We start from the raw sequence: 13,611 nt of genomic DNA, 5'->3' as shown, positions 1-13,611 counted from the left end.
TCAGACGTTCTCCTGATGGTTTGGTAGCCTGAGGGCGAGTAGGGCAATCCTTGAGAAAATGTCCAAAGAGACCACAGTACAGACAGAGTGTGAGATCTTGTCTGCGTCTTCTCTCCACAACACCATGACTGGCAACTCTGATCTACAATGGTTCCACCTCCGGTAAATGGTCTTACTCCAGGGAAATGTGACGGGCAGCCTGCTATTCAACATGTCTCTCATGGATTCTACGGTCCATTCATATGGCCTGGGTCATGTCCTCCGCCAGAGAACAACGAGCCTCATGGAGGACCAGTGTGTTCTTATGGGTTTCATAAAGACCTTTGTGGAATAGGCACCTGAGAGCTGCATCGTTCCACAGAACTGCAGTGGACCACTGCTGAAGCTCAGTACAGTACACCTCAGCTGTGCGACCCCCTTGTGCCAGGTTCGTGATCTTAGCCTCAGCGATCTAGATCCTGTCGGGTTCGTCATATACAGTGGTTACGGAAAGTATTCAGACCCCTTTACATATTTCACTCTTTGTTTCATTGCAGCCATTTGGTAAATTCTAAAACATTCATTTATTTTAGGGTTAGGTCAGGGCTCTGGCTGGGCCAGTCAAGAATGGTCACAGAGTTGCTCTGAAACCACTCCTTTGTTATTTTAGCTGTGTGCTTAGGGTTATTGTCTTGTTGGAAGGTGAACCTTCGGCCAAGTCTGAGGTCCAGAGCACCCTGGAAGAGGTTTTCATCCAGGATATCCCTGTACTTGGCCGTATTCGTGTTTCCTTCAATTGCAACCAGTCATCCTGTCCCTGCAGCTGAAAAACACCCCCATAGCATGCTGCTGCCACCACCATATTTCACTGTTGGGATTGTATTGGGCAGGTGATGAGCAGTGCCTGTTTTTTTCCACACATACCGCTTAGAATTATCACCAAAAAGTTCTATCTTCGTCTCATCAGACCTGAGAATCTTATTTCTCATAGTCTGCGAGTCCTTCATGTGTTTTTGAGCAAACTCTATGCATGTTTTCATATGTCTTGCACTGAGGAGAGGCTTCAGTCGGGCTACTCTGCCATAAAGGCTCGGAAGGTGGAAGGCTGCAGTGACAGTTGACTTTGTGGAACTTTCTCCTATCTCCCTACTGCATCTCTGGAGCTCAGCCACAGTGATCTTAGGGTTCTTCTTTACCTCTCTCACCAAGGCTCTTCTCCCATGATTGCTCAGTTTGGCTGGACGGCCAGGTGTAGGAAAACTTCTGGTGGTCCCAAACTTTTTCCATTTAAGAATTATGGAGGCCACTGTGTTCTTAGGAACCTTGAGTAATGCAGAAATTCTTTGGTAACCTTGGTCAGATCTGTACCTTGCCACAATTCTGTCTCTGAGCTCCTTGGGCAGTTCCTTTGAGCTCATGATTCTCATTTGGCCTGACATGCACTGTGAGCTGTGAGGTCTTATATAGACAGGTGTGTGCCTTTCCAAATCAAGTCCAATCCGTTTAATTAAACACAGCTGGATTCCAATGAAGGAGTAGAACCATCTCAAGGAGGATCACAAGGAAATCGACAGCATGTGACTTAAATATGAGTGTCTGAGCAAAGGGTCTGAATACTTATGACCATGTGATATTTCAGTTTTTCTTTTTTAATAAATTTGCAAAAATCTCTACATTTCTGATTTTTTTTCAGTTAAGATGGGGCGCAGAGTGTACTTTAATGAGAATAAAATTAACGTTTCAGAATTGGCTGCAATGAAACAAAGAGTGAAACATTTAAAGGGGTCTAAATACTTTCTGTACCCACTGTAACAGTCCTAAACTGTCAAAGAAGGCGTCAACAGAAAACCGTTCTGGGGCCTGTGGGGACTAGGAAAATGCCCAGGTCTGAGGGCCCCCTCGCCGTAGGGACATGATGATTCCCACCCTCTGGAACTCCTTCCCTGAAAATTGGGGGCACAGGGTAAAGAATAACCTACAGCTCTCCCTGAAGACCCTAAACTGGTCTCTCTCTCCAGAAAATTTATTAGGGAGGTCTATTACAGGTTCTGGAGAGACTAACTGTACATCAGTGGGTACTGACGTCACAGCGACTGCTGGCAGTGAAGGGCTATCTGAGATTTTCATTTATATCAGTTATCTGACCCTGCAGCTGACATTGTGATGACTTCAGACTTCAGCATTTATTAGCCAGATCCTGAGTCATCAGCTTCAAATTTGCCATCTGGTCACAAAGCGTGTTAACAGTCTCCATACAGGCAAAAAAGAAAAACGTATGGGCCAGACGTAATGTGACGCTGAGTCACTTTTCACAGCAAGGCCATGAGACGGGATAGTCAAGGACTCCAAAGGCAAAGCCAGGAAGGGTACGTCATGAACAGAGGGAAGAGGCAAAGGTGTAGTGAGGTAATGTTCCGTAGATCATAATACCAGGAGGAAAGCAGATCAGAGTAGAAGGGGTTAAACAGACGGATGGTCAGAACAAGGTCCAAGGTCAGGCAACGGAAGATCAATAAACAGAACTCAAGGCACAGAGAACAAACCTCACAGTTGCTGAATGTACGTCTGGCAGAGATCTGGGGGAAACAGCTCAGTTAAGTAGCCATGCATTCAACTGGAATAATGATCACTTGAAGATAGCCAGTGCCTCCCAGTCTCAGGTTGGACAGCCGAGCGGTCAATCACCACACTGACAGCTATTGCATGCCCCTGTACCAGATTGGATGATCGAGCTGTCAGTCACAGTACTGACAGCTCCAGCACACCCATGTACAAGATTGGACGGCTGAGTGGTCAGTAACTGCATCCCAGACACAGTGAGGTGTGGAACCGTGACACTTTCTAACACTCTTGCATTCCTCCAATCTATCCTAAATTCTATTGCCCGACTAATCCACCTGCCTCTTCGCTATTCTCTGGCCTCTCCTTTTTGTCAATCCCTTCACTGGCTCCCCATTTCCCAGAGACTCCAGTTCTAAACCCTAACCTTGGCATGCAAAGCCATCCACAACCTGTCCCCTCTATTCCTCTGTGAGCTAGTCTCTCGGTACTTATCTGCACGCATCCTCCGATCCTCACAACATAGTAACATAGTAACATAGTTTGTAAGGCCGAATAAAGACTTGCGTCCATCAAGTTCGACCTGTTAGTTCTGTAATTGCTAAAGTTGATCCAGAGGAGGGCAAAAACCCCAAATGATTTAGCCAATCTTCACCTGAGGAAAAATTCCCTCCCGACTCTGAAACCAGCAGTCAGAATAAATCCCTGTATCAACATACTATTTTATTTTATTTTTAAGTATATGCTGAAATCTGCCTGGTATCTAGAAATGCATCCAGTCCCCGCTTGAACTGGTTTAGTGAATCCGACATTACCGTCTCCTCACTCAGTGAATTCCATATTCTCACTGCTCTTACCGTAAAGAACCCCTTCCTATGCTGGTGCTGAAACCTTTTCTCTTCCAGTCTTAGTGAATGCCCTCTTGTTACCGTAATATCCCTCCTTTTGAACAAATCCCGGGCAAGATCTCTATACTGTCCCTTAACATATTTGTACACATTTATTATGTCCCCCCTCAACCTTCTCTTTTCCAGGCTGAATAGTCCTAGTTTTGCCAACCTCTCTGGGTATTGCAGTCCCTCCATTCCCTTTATTAATTTTGTTGCCCTCCTTTGTACCTTTTCAAGCTCATTTATATCCTTTCTATATATTGGGGCCCATAACTGAGCACAGTATTCCAAGTGTGGTCTGACCAGTGCTTTGTACAGTGGAAGAACAATGTTCTCATCCTTTGCAGCTATACCTCTTCTGATACATGCCATTACCCTGTTTGCCCTTACAGCAGCGGCCTGACTTTGGGCACTCCAATTTAATTTGCTATCAATCAAGATGCCCAAGTCCTTCTCCATCTCTGAATTCCCCAATGATTTCCCATTCAGTGAGTACTGGTGACTTCCATTTTTCCTTCCCATATGTATGACCTTACATTTCTCCTCGTTAAACCTCATTTGCCATTTAATGCTCCACCTACCCAGCTTATCCAAGTCCCTCTGTAGGTCTGCACTGTCCTCTTTTGTATTAATTGTTTTACATAACTTTGTGTCATCTGCAAATATTGATATTTTACTATTTATCCCGTTGACTATGTCGTTAATAAAGATATTAAATAACATTGGGCATAGTACAGACCCCTGTGGTACCCCACTAGTGACGCTTACCCAATCTGAGTATATTCCATTTGTAACCACCCTCTGCCTTCTATCCTTTAGCCAGTTAGCTATCCACTTGCAGACATTTTCCCCCAGCCCCATCATTCTCATTTTGTATACCAACCTATTATGTGGCACGCTATCGAACGCTTTTGAGAAGTCGAGATACACGACATCCACTGGTTCCCCCTGATCTAGTCGAGAGCTAACCTCCTCGTAGAAGTCAATCAGGTTTGTTTGGCAGGAGCGATTACTCATGAATCCATGTTGGTTCGGGATTAAAAGATTATTAGCATCAAGATGCTCCGTAATTGCCTCTTTAATGAAGCTTTCAAAAATTTTGCCCACAACGGACGTCAGACTCACCGGCCGATAGTTTCCGGCGTCACTTTTTGCTCCCTTTTTGCCTCCTTCTCTACTCCCTTCTTATCTCCCCTTCCCACAATTGCATACAAGATTTCTCTCGTGAATCCCCCCTACTCTTGAAGTCTGTACCCCAACATTTCTGACTGTCGCCTACTGTTGAAACATTCAAAAGGCACCTGAAGACCCACCTCTTCCGACAAGCGTACAACTTGCAGTAACCTGGCTCCTCCATACCGCTGTATGACCAGCTCTATCCTCACCTACTATATCCTCACACATCTCTTGTAGTCTGTGAGCCCTTGCAGGAAGGGTCCTCTCATGTACCAATCACTGTCACATTTTTGTTCAAGATTATTGTAATTGTTTTTGCAATGTATTTGTATACCCCTATTTCACATGTAAAGCGCCATGAAATAAATGGAGCTAAAGTAATAATAATAATGTGTGCCTAGTTCCTTGTACCTTCTCTTTGTTTCATACTATATGTATCTCACAGGTCACATGTAGCACCCCTTTCACACCTAGCGGTGCCTCCTGTCTCCTTGTTCTAAGCAACTAGAGGGGTTAACACAGTCACAGGAGAAGGGGAGTGTTTTAGCAGAGACCCAGGGGGATTGTGGGGAAGTTGTTAACTGTCAGGCTGGAGCCAAAGAGAAAGGTGGTGTGTGTGATCTCTATCTTACAGAAGCACCCCTGCAAGTGAAAAGGATTCAAGTCAGGAGTGAAGCTAAGCACAGGTCAGGTAGAGTTCCTGATCTAGCAGTGCAGAGTATTGTCAGGCAGAAAGATAAGGACTGGAAGAAATGGTGTCAAAGGGATCATCTCTCTCAGCAAATCCTCCCCTCTCCTCCATCTCACTCTGCTGTAAGGAATGCTGTGTTCATTAATGCGCCTTTGCATTAGAACTGTGCTGTCCTGTACTACCGAGAAGACTGAACTGCTGTGCTGCTAAGGAAACTTTACTATTTGTCACTGGAGCCTGTTGCTCATAAGACTTAACTTGCACTGGCTGTGCGGCTTCTTTTTAAATGCTACTGTTCTACCATATATGAGGACTCTTGTCAAGTGTGTCTGGTCAGCAAGTGAAACAATCTACGTGTCTCTGCCTGAGGGTCAATACCCCTGTGTGCCTGAGAGAAGCCGCACGACATGGTCTATGGTCACCCTGAGTAACGGTTCCCCCAAGACTCCAAAAAATTCATGTAACCTGTCTCGCCCTTATTTGAACCTAGCGGCGTGTGTGTAACATTGGTGCCCATATGGGGGAATCCTGAGCGGGAAATACGGTGTAGAGGGAGAAGAGGAAAAGAGGAAAAGTGTCTGGAAAAAAAAAGACGCACCACACCTCGACTCAACTCTGCTACACCAGTTAAAGGGGACCAGCCCTAAAGAAACACTCACTAGCAGCAATGGATGTGGAAATACAAATGGGCAGAATTAGTGAGCTGCTTCTTCAAATAACCTGTGAAGAATTGAGAACAGTAGCATAACATATAAAGATGTCAGTAGAACAGATTTCCAAAGCACACAACTGTAGGCAACTGTTAACTGAGAGAAGCTGCAGCACATGGTTTATGGTCGCCCTGAATAAAGTCACTAGCAGCAATGGATGTGGAAATACAAATGGACAGAATTAGTGAGCTGCTTCTTCAGTTAACCTGTGAAGAATGAAAAACAGTAGCAGAACACATAAAGATGTCAGTAGAACAGATTTCCAAAGCACACAACTGAAGGCAACTGTTATCTGCCATTAATGCAAAAATGGATGAGCTGGAGGAGAAAGAAACTGAAGACGTCATGGGGACATTCCTCCAGGAACTAACACAATTTCTAACCAGGTTGAAGTTGGAGGATGGAGGGGCGGCACCAATTACCAAAAGCAGGAATCTCCACCCACAGCCAGAACTACAGGAATTGAAAGAACAATTTAAAGCCCTATCAACAGCCCTGCAGGAATCGACCAAAACCTCTGAACGGGTGATAGACTCAGACAGGACTAGTGATAAGCGAGCATACTCGCAAGTACTCAGTACTTGCCCGAGCATCTCAGGACTCAAGATGCTCAGAGCTCGCCGAGTACTTGCGAGATTCTCAGGAAGATGCATGGGTCCTCTCCCTGCATGTTTAGCGCTCATTGTAATGCCACAGCCATGGTGGTTGTGGCATTACAGTGATTTGCTGGCTGCACAGAGTAATCAGGTCTATATCAGACCTGGCACCGCTGTGCTCGTCACAGTCACTATGGAATCAGGCAGAGTAGGGAGAGGTGCTGCTGCGTCAGGGAGAGATTTACTTGTGTATTAGGTAGTGTAGGGAGAAAAAACCTACATTACACATATACATCTTAACAAACAGTCCTTCTGAGGACTAATCCATCTGCAGAGATATCATGCAGGCAGTGTATATAGGCAGGTAGGCAATGTACATAGCAGACTGCCTTCTGCTGCTGTTAGATATTTCTATGCAAAGGCCCAGGTCTCAGGGGCCAGTAATACTTTTTTTTGGATCTCAATCCTCATTATTTGCTTAAAAAGCATTCCAGAGAACACCGTTTTTCTGCGCCATTTGCTTGTTGGCACTGCAGAAAACAGCCAGATCCTTTCCATATTACAGCGCTAGAAATCCAGCTATTTAAAACCGTGTTTTCTCCGTCACACGGATCACATATACGTTGTCAGAAAATACTGCCATTTCTGGCCTCCATTAAAAAATTCTTTCAGTGTGTCAGTGAAGCAATTCACACCAGTTTGCTGTTCAAACTAGATACCTACAGGCCAGGTATTTAAAACTCTGTTTTCTCCGTGACACGGATCACATATAAGTTCACTCCAAACTCAGTCATTTGTAGTGAGCATGGAAGATACTGTCCTACATTTAAAATGGACAAGGTACGTGGCAAGGGACGGGGAACTGGATGTGATGGTGATGGTGCATGCCGAGGCCAAGGCCGTGGGCAAGCTGAAATTGTGCCACAACAAACACCCACATCTTCTCGCCTTCCTGTCCCAATTCCTAGGGGACTGCAGCACACCACTATTGAACCCAGAGCAGTGTCAAAAGGTTGTTGGCTGGATAGTGGATAATGCTTCCAGTCACTTAGCCACCATCGCCACCACCACCCTGTATTCCACATGGTCAAGTCTCAGTAGCCATGAGCCTGGACCACATATTCCTCACCCTGAACCTCCTTCCTCCCACCGTGCCAAGTGCCCAGAGACAACTGATCCCACACTTGGACACTCTGAAGAGCTGTTCACTTTTTCATTTATAGATTCGGGCCTCTCGCCCGGTCCACTTGAAGCGGGCAAGTGGAGATCACATGTAGCGATGCCCAAATATTTGAGCAGCCACGATCACACGAAGGTGACGGTGGGAAAGTGTCACAAGAGGTGGACAATGATGAGACACAATAGCCAGAAAGTCAGGAGGAGGACCAGGGTGTGGAAGTGGAAGACGAGGTGGTGGATGATATAGCAACTGACCCAACCTGGCAGGGGGACATGCAGAGCGAGGACAGCAGCACACAAGGGGAGGGAGGCAGAGCACATCAACAGGCAGGAAGAAGAAGTGTTGTGACCGCAGACAGAAGTCAGGCAACCATTCCCCATAACACCAACACGAAGGAAGTTGCCAGTACAACTGTTAGGTCTTCCCGAGTCTGGTTGTTTTTTAAAGACTCTGCCGATAACCCCAAAAAGGCAATTTGCACCACCTGCCAAGTTCCTTCTTGGAAGCTGAGACTTAGGTTTATTGGTCCCTATAAAATAACCACCGTCATTAACCCAGCAGCATTTCATCTTGAACTTCCTCAGGCCCTTAAAGGTACACAATGTGTTACACAGGTCCTTATTCAAGAAATATGTGGAACCTCTTGAGCCCTCACGTCTACCACCACCCCCAGTAATGGTTGATGGTAATTTGGAGTTCCAGATTTTGAGGATTGTAGATTCTCATCTCCAACATTGTTCTCTACAATACTTGGTGCACTGGAAGGGCTATGGTCCAGAGGAGAGGATGTCGGTTTCAGGGTCAGAGGTAAAGGCTCTCAGGTTGGTTCGTTCATTCCATTTCATCCTGAGAAACACGGTCCTGAGTGTCCAAAGCCCACTCGTAAAGGGGTGGTGACAGAAGTGACAGACAGTATCCCTGCAGTTGGTTGCCGGAAATCTCTCTGTTTGGCATTACAGACAACTTCCGGGAAGCTGTCTCTCTAGGACCTAGCGGCTACTTTCCTCTGGCTAATTAACACCCTGGCAAGAGCAAATGCATTACTTCCTCTCTGGAGCTGTGAGGACTGGTGTTCATCTCTCTGAAGTCGACTAAAAGCTAAACTATCTTCCCTTGTCTGTTCCCCCATTGATGTCCTTAGCAGTCAGTGGGGATCGACTAGCACTCATCCCCTTCCTTCCCTAGCCAGGGCTTAACACCAGGGAAAGACAGGGTGAGTTTCACGTGCGGCAATTGGTGAAGAACCAATATAGGGATGTTAATGGAGACAGGGTGATATCAGATTAACCTAGGAAGTCTCCACTTCCCCCATTCCCTATTGTCTGTCCTCCCTTTCCCTCCTCCTTTGTGTTGTACTAATCTTTCCCAAACCTTGCTTGACAGTTACGTTGCTTCTTATGGTGCAGACACGGAGTGATGCAAGCACGAGAGGCACTGCATCCTTAGCGACAACTGTTGCTGTGGCCAGCAGCGGTTGGCAAGGGTTACCTAGCCTGGGCCTTTTTACAGACTGCAAAGGATGAGCCAACTCACGTTATATGCACACTTTGCTATAAAAATAGAGGTTTTCTTTCTGCCGTGGTATATAAAGCAGGCTACATCTCAGCTTAACATTCTTTGGGCAGATGTTGTTCTCCACACAGGAAGAAAAAAAAAGATTGGGTCCGAGAAGCTTCCTGACTTTCGACTGTACTTGCTGTCAAGGCAAGAAGAGGAGCAGTGTGACTCTCAGAGCGAGGAATGAGATAACACATTGGATGTTAATGAGGTTGCAGATCCCACTTGGTGTGAACCCAGAGGCATGCAGCTGAGTAGTTCATGTGAGAGGTGGAGGAAGAGGAAGACGAGGAGGTTACGCTGCGTCCTACATGGAGTGATGCAACAGCGAAGAGCACTGCATCCGTAGCCACAACTGTGGCTGTGGCCACCAGCAGTCATGGGTCTGCGACTTACAGGGATGGCAAGGGTTGCCTAGCCTGGGCCTATTTTCCAACTGCAAAGGAGGAGCCAACTCATGTTATCTGTAAACTTTGTGATAAAAAAAACTCAGTAGAGGGGAAAATGTGCAATAATTTGACTACTACATGCATGAACCTTCACATGCGCTATCAACATGCATTACTCTGGCAATCTCACTCCGTTAAAATGCGGACCTCAACAACCATGAGCCGCCCCATCAACCGCATCTGCTTTTTCTTCCTCCTCCTCCTCTGTTACCGTGCCAAATATTGTTACGCAGGTCTCCCACCGCAGAGCCTCCGGTTCTTTGCCCGCTCAAGTCAAGCTGACTGAGAGCCCATCAGCTGTAACGGAAGCAGACCTGCCTGCTGTTTTTGACCAATCTTAGAAAATGAGCACACCACAACTTTATCAATCCATCATAACATCTTGGCTTGTATCTCACTCACGGTCTAGCAGTTTGTCCGGTTCACCGTACTCTGCCGTCTCTCAGCAAAGCAGCCAGCCCTCGGTCTCGTAGTGTCAAGGTAAAATATATATATTATAGAAAATCAATTAGTTTCTTTTAATAGATTACCTAATCAGTGTGAATCAATATAGAGATGATAGAATAATCTATGTGTATGTATGTATGCAAATGTGTATATGCACATGGATTATGTTAACAGTTAATGAATATATAACTAACAGTTTCTATTCTTATTGTAGACACGACCAACTAAATGATTTCCTGAGAATGACGTATGCATGTGCATAGCTGATAGCAGAGAGATTCATGTCGAGTTGGCAAAGATGGCGCTGAGAGACGAACTCACCCCCTCAAATCGGAATTCCTAAGGCGTTACTCAGACCAAGAGATACATGGATGAGCAAATTGCAGTGTGCCGAGTTATCAGAAAGAGCAAGCAATTTTACTAATCCCACATAGAAGGAGAATACTATTTAACTCCATGTCTACATAATAAAGTATTCCATTTTGCGTGGTTCAGTCTCTCAGTGAAGTTTTTCAAACAGATTAGCAGATTTGGTTAATTAGCTTCTCTGCATGCACTCAGACTTCTTTAATTTGGATGAGAGCAGTTACCTGGTGTATCTTAAATTGGAGAAACCTCCACAAATGGTGCCGTGACTCGGATCACACTCAAGGGGACTGTAAGTCTCGTGGTGCCCATCACCGGACCACCTACGGAAGAGCAGGGACTGCTCAAAGCGAGAGCCTGATCAACTCTCATCACTGAATACGTTAAGTCTACAGATTCAATGAATCCATAGTGCTTATTAATATTTTGAGTGGTCTCTGGTGAGTTTATGGTGTCTAGATTGGCCGTAAGGGACCGCCCGTGTGACTGGGCGGGTCCCCGCTGTGTGATTCCAAGAACTCTGGTGTGTAGTCGCTCCTGGTTAACTGCTGCTCTGGGGTTTCTGAGGTGTTCCATCCCATTAGAACGATCTTTGTACGCAGGGGCGTACAAGTATACACTTGAGAATTTAGGAAAATTTCTTTGTTTATAACGCGGGCACGCGGGGAGTGACGTTGTTGCTGATAAGTCGAGTATTAAGACGCCATTAGGACGTGGGCGTGGGGGGCCAACCAATCCTCTATTAAGTCGGGTATTAAGTCGTGGGACTCGCGGGGAGGGAAGTTACTGATAAGTCGTGTATTAAGACGTTATTAGGGCGCGAGCACGCGGGGTTAACTAATCCTCTATTAAGACATGGAATACGCGGGGAGCCGACTGCATCGTTAAGCCATATAATAAGACGCACTAGGATGCGGGTGCGCGGGGTGTTCAGTGCTTCTTTTAAGTCCTAAAGAATCAATTCAGTGCTTGGTAGGGAGCGTAGGGATCTGTTACAATTCTACTTGAGTAGAAAATATGTAGAGAAAACCAAAAAAGTAATGTCATTTTGTGGATTTTACCTGGGGGGTAGATTATAGTACGAGATGTTGAATGCAGCAATTTGTGAAAACAGGGGAAAACTGGAAGATAATGAGTTGCTGCAAAGTGCATACATGTGGAAAAAAGTTGCGCTGAGTTTATCGAAAAAAGGGAAAAAGTCTGTGCAGAAACTTAAACAGTTAACTAAAATATGCGAGCTACCAGATAAGTGCCGGTTACAGCTGCTAGACTGGCAAGAAATTATGAAGAATAAAAAGGGCAAGCTAGAAGATGAAGGATTATTACAGAAAGCTTTGGCTTGGTATAGAACAGCAGAGAATTTGTCAAAATAAAGGTGGGTGGAGGGAGAAAATACAGACAATAAGGGAAAGACGCTATGTTATGTGTATTACAAAGATACTGCTCTCCAGCCACCGCCCGATAATGGTGGACGAGGGGTGGGGTGGACCTGTACAAATTGCAGTCAGCAGAATCCTGATAATAGAGATACTTGTCTTGCATGCGGGGCACCACGTCCCAGACCTCCAGACCTCACACTGTTCCTCCCCTCCCCACCATGCCTCCGCCACCGCCCTATAATGGCGGTGCAATGAATTGTTGGGTGTGTTCTAATTGTGGCCAGCAGAATCCATTGTCAGCAGATTAATGTGTTACATATTACGCGCCCCATCCAGGAGGCCCACCCCTTGCTACTACCCAAGCCACTCCTAGTGCCACATCCTCATCTGTTATACCTATGTCCGCCCAAATTTCTAACCCTTCCTGCAGCAGCAATGTTGCTACACCCATTGCATCACCTCTGACCAGATGTCCCTTTCGGTGGTGGTCATCTTGACGCACCCTTCCTGTAGTGTGCTTCCTTCCAGTGGCGGCCATCTTGGCGCACCCGGAATACAGGCCACAAACAGTCGAGCACACCCTTCCTGTAGTGTGCTTCCTTCCGGTGGTGGACATCTTGGTGCACCCGGATTAAAGGCCACAATACACACTACACCCGGAACATCAACAGAAACATTTACTCCTATACCAGTGTGTCCGGTTGTCACTCCGGATGGTACGTACTACAGCCCAAAAGACTATGTCCCTCTCTATCCTCATTTGCCTAATGCCGAAACTCTATTTAATAGTCTGGATTTCCGGCAGGCCCTTAACCGAAGGAGAAATACTATTGAACCGGAGGAGCCATGGGATGAAGAGGCGGCAGCACCTCCACCACCATCAGCATCCACACCAATAAGCGATCCAGAAGGTAAACCAGCTCATGTGACATTTCGTACACCAGTATCAGAATTCCCTCCGGATCAGGAGGATTCCTGTGCCACCCTTTCAGATGAAGAATACCCAAAGGTGTGGAAACCATAGACAGAAAGAATGATTTTGAAGTATGCAAATGTGTATATGCACGTAGATTATGTTAATAGTTAATGAATATATAACTAACAGTTTCTATTTTTATTGTAGACACAACCAACTAAATTATTTCCTGAGAATGACGTATGCATGTGCATGGCTGATAACAGATAGATTCATGTCGAGTTGGCAAAGATGGCGCTGAGAGATGAACTCACCCCCTCCCATCGGAATTCCTAAGGCGTTACTCAGACCAAGAGATACATGGATGAGCAAATTGCAGTGTGCCGAGTTATCAGAAAGAGCAAGAAATTTTACTAATCCCACCTAGAAGGAGAATACTATTTAACCCAATGTCTACGTAATAAAGTATTCCATTTTGTGTGGTTCAGTCTCTCAGTGAAGTTTTTTAACCAGATTAGCAGATTTGGTTAATTATCTTCTCTGCATGCACTCGGACATCTTTAATTTGGAGGAAAACAGTTACCCGGTGTATCTTAAATTGGTGAAACCTCCACAGTAGTTATGGTCACGTAAAATAATATTTCCACCTGCACATGACAAAGCTAAGAGGTTGAACTCCACCATCACCAATCTGTTGGCCATGGAAATGGTGGTGT

General features: G+C 45.6%; 1 long non-coding RNA gene across 1 annotated transcript in view; it reads left to right on the top strand.

Moving 5' to 3' along the window:
• The window catches only part of LOC141264247 (uncharacterized), a 52,641-nt gene extending 39,355 nt beyond the window's left edge, over window positions 1–13,286 (top strand). The window contains exons 2-3 of the long non-coding RNA XR_012319854.1: window positions 12,785–12,890; window positions 13,103–13,286. This is a non-coding gene — a long non-coding RNA (uncharacterized lncRNA). The remainder of the gene's footprint in view (window positions 1–12,784; window positions 12,891–13,102) is intronic.
• The last annotated feature ends 325 nt before the right edge of the window (window positions 13,287–13,611 follow it).

This window comes from Phyllobates terribilis, unplaced genomic scaffold (assembly GCF_046119375.1).
Source record: "Phyllobates terribilis strain yellow unplaced genomic scaffold, ASM4611937v1 Scaffold_4__5_contigs__length_816908805, whole genome shotgun sequence".
In the NCBI taxonomy this organism is placed as follows: Eukaryota; Metazoa; Chordata; class Amphibia; order Anura; family Dendrobatidae; genus Phyllobates; species Phyllobates terribilis.
This window is presented reverse-complemented; position numbering and strand designations above follow the sequence as displayed.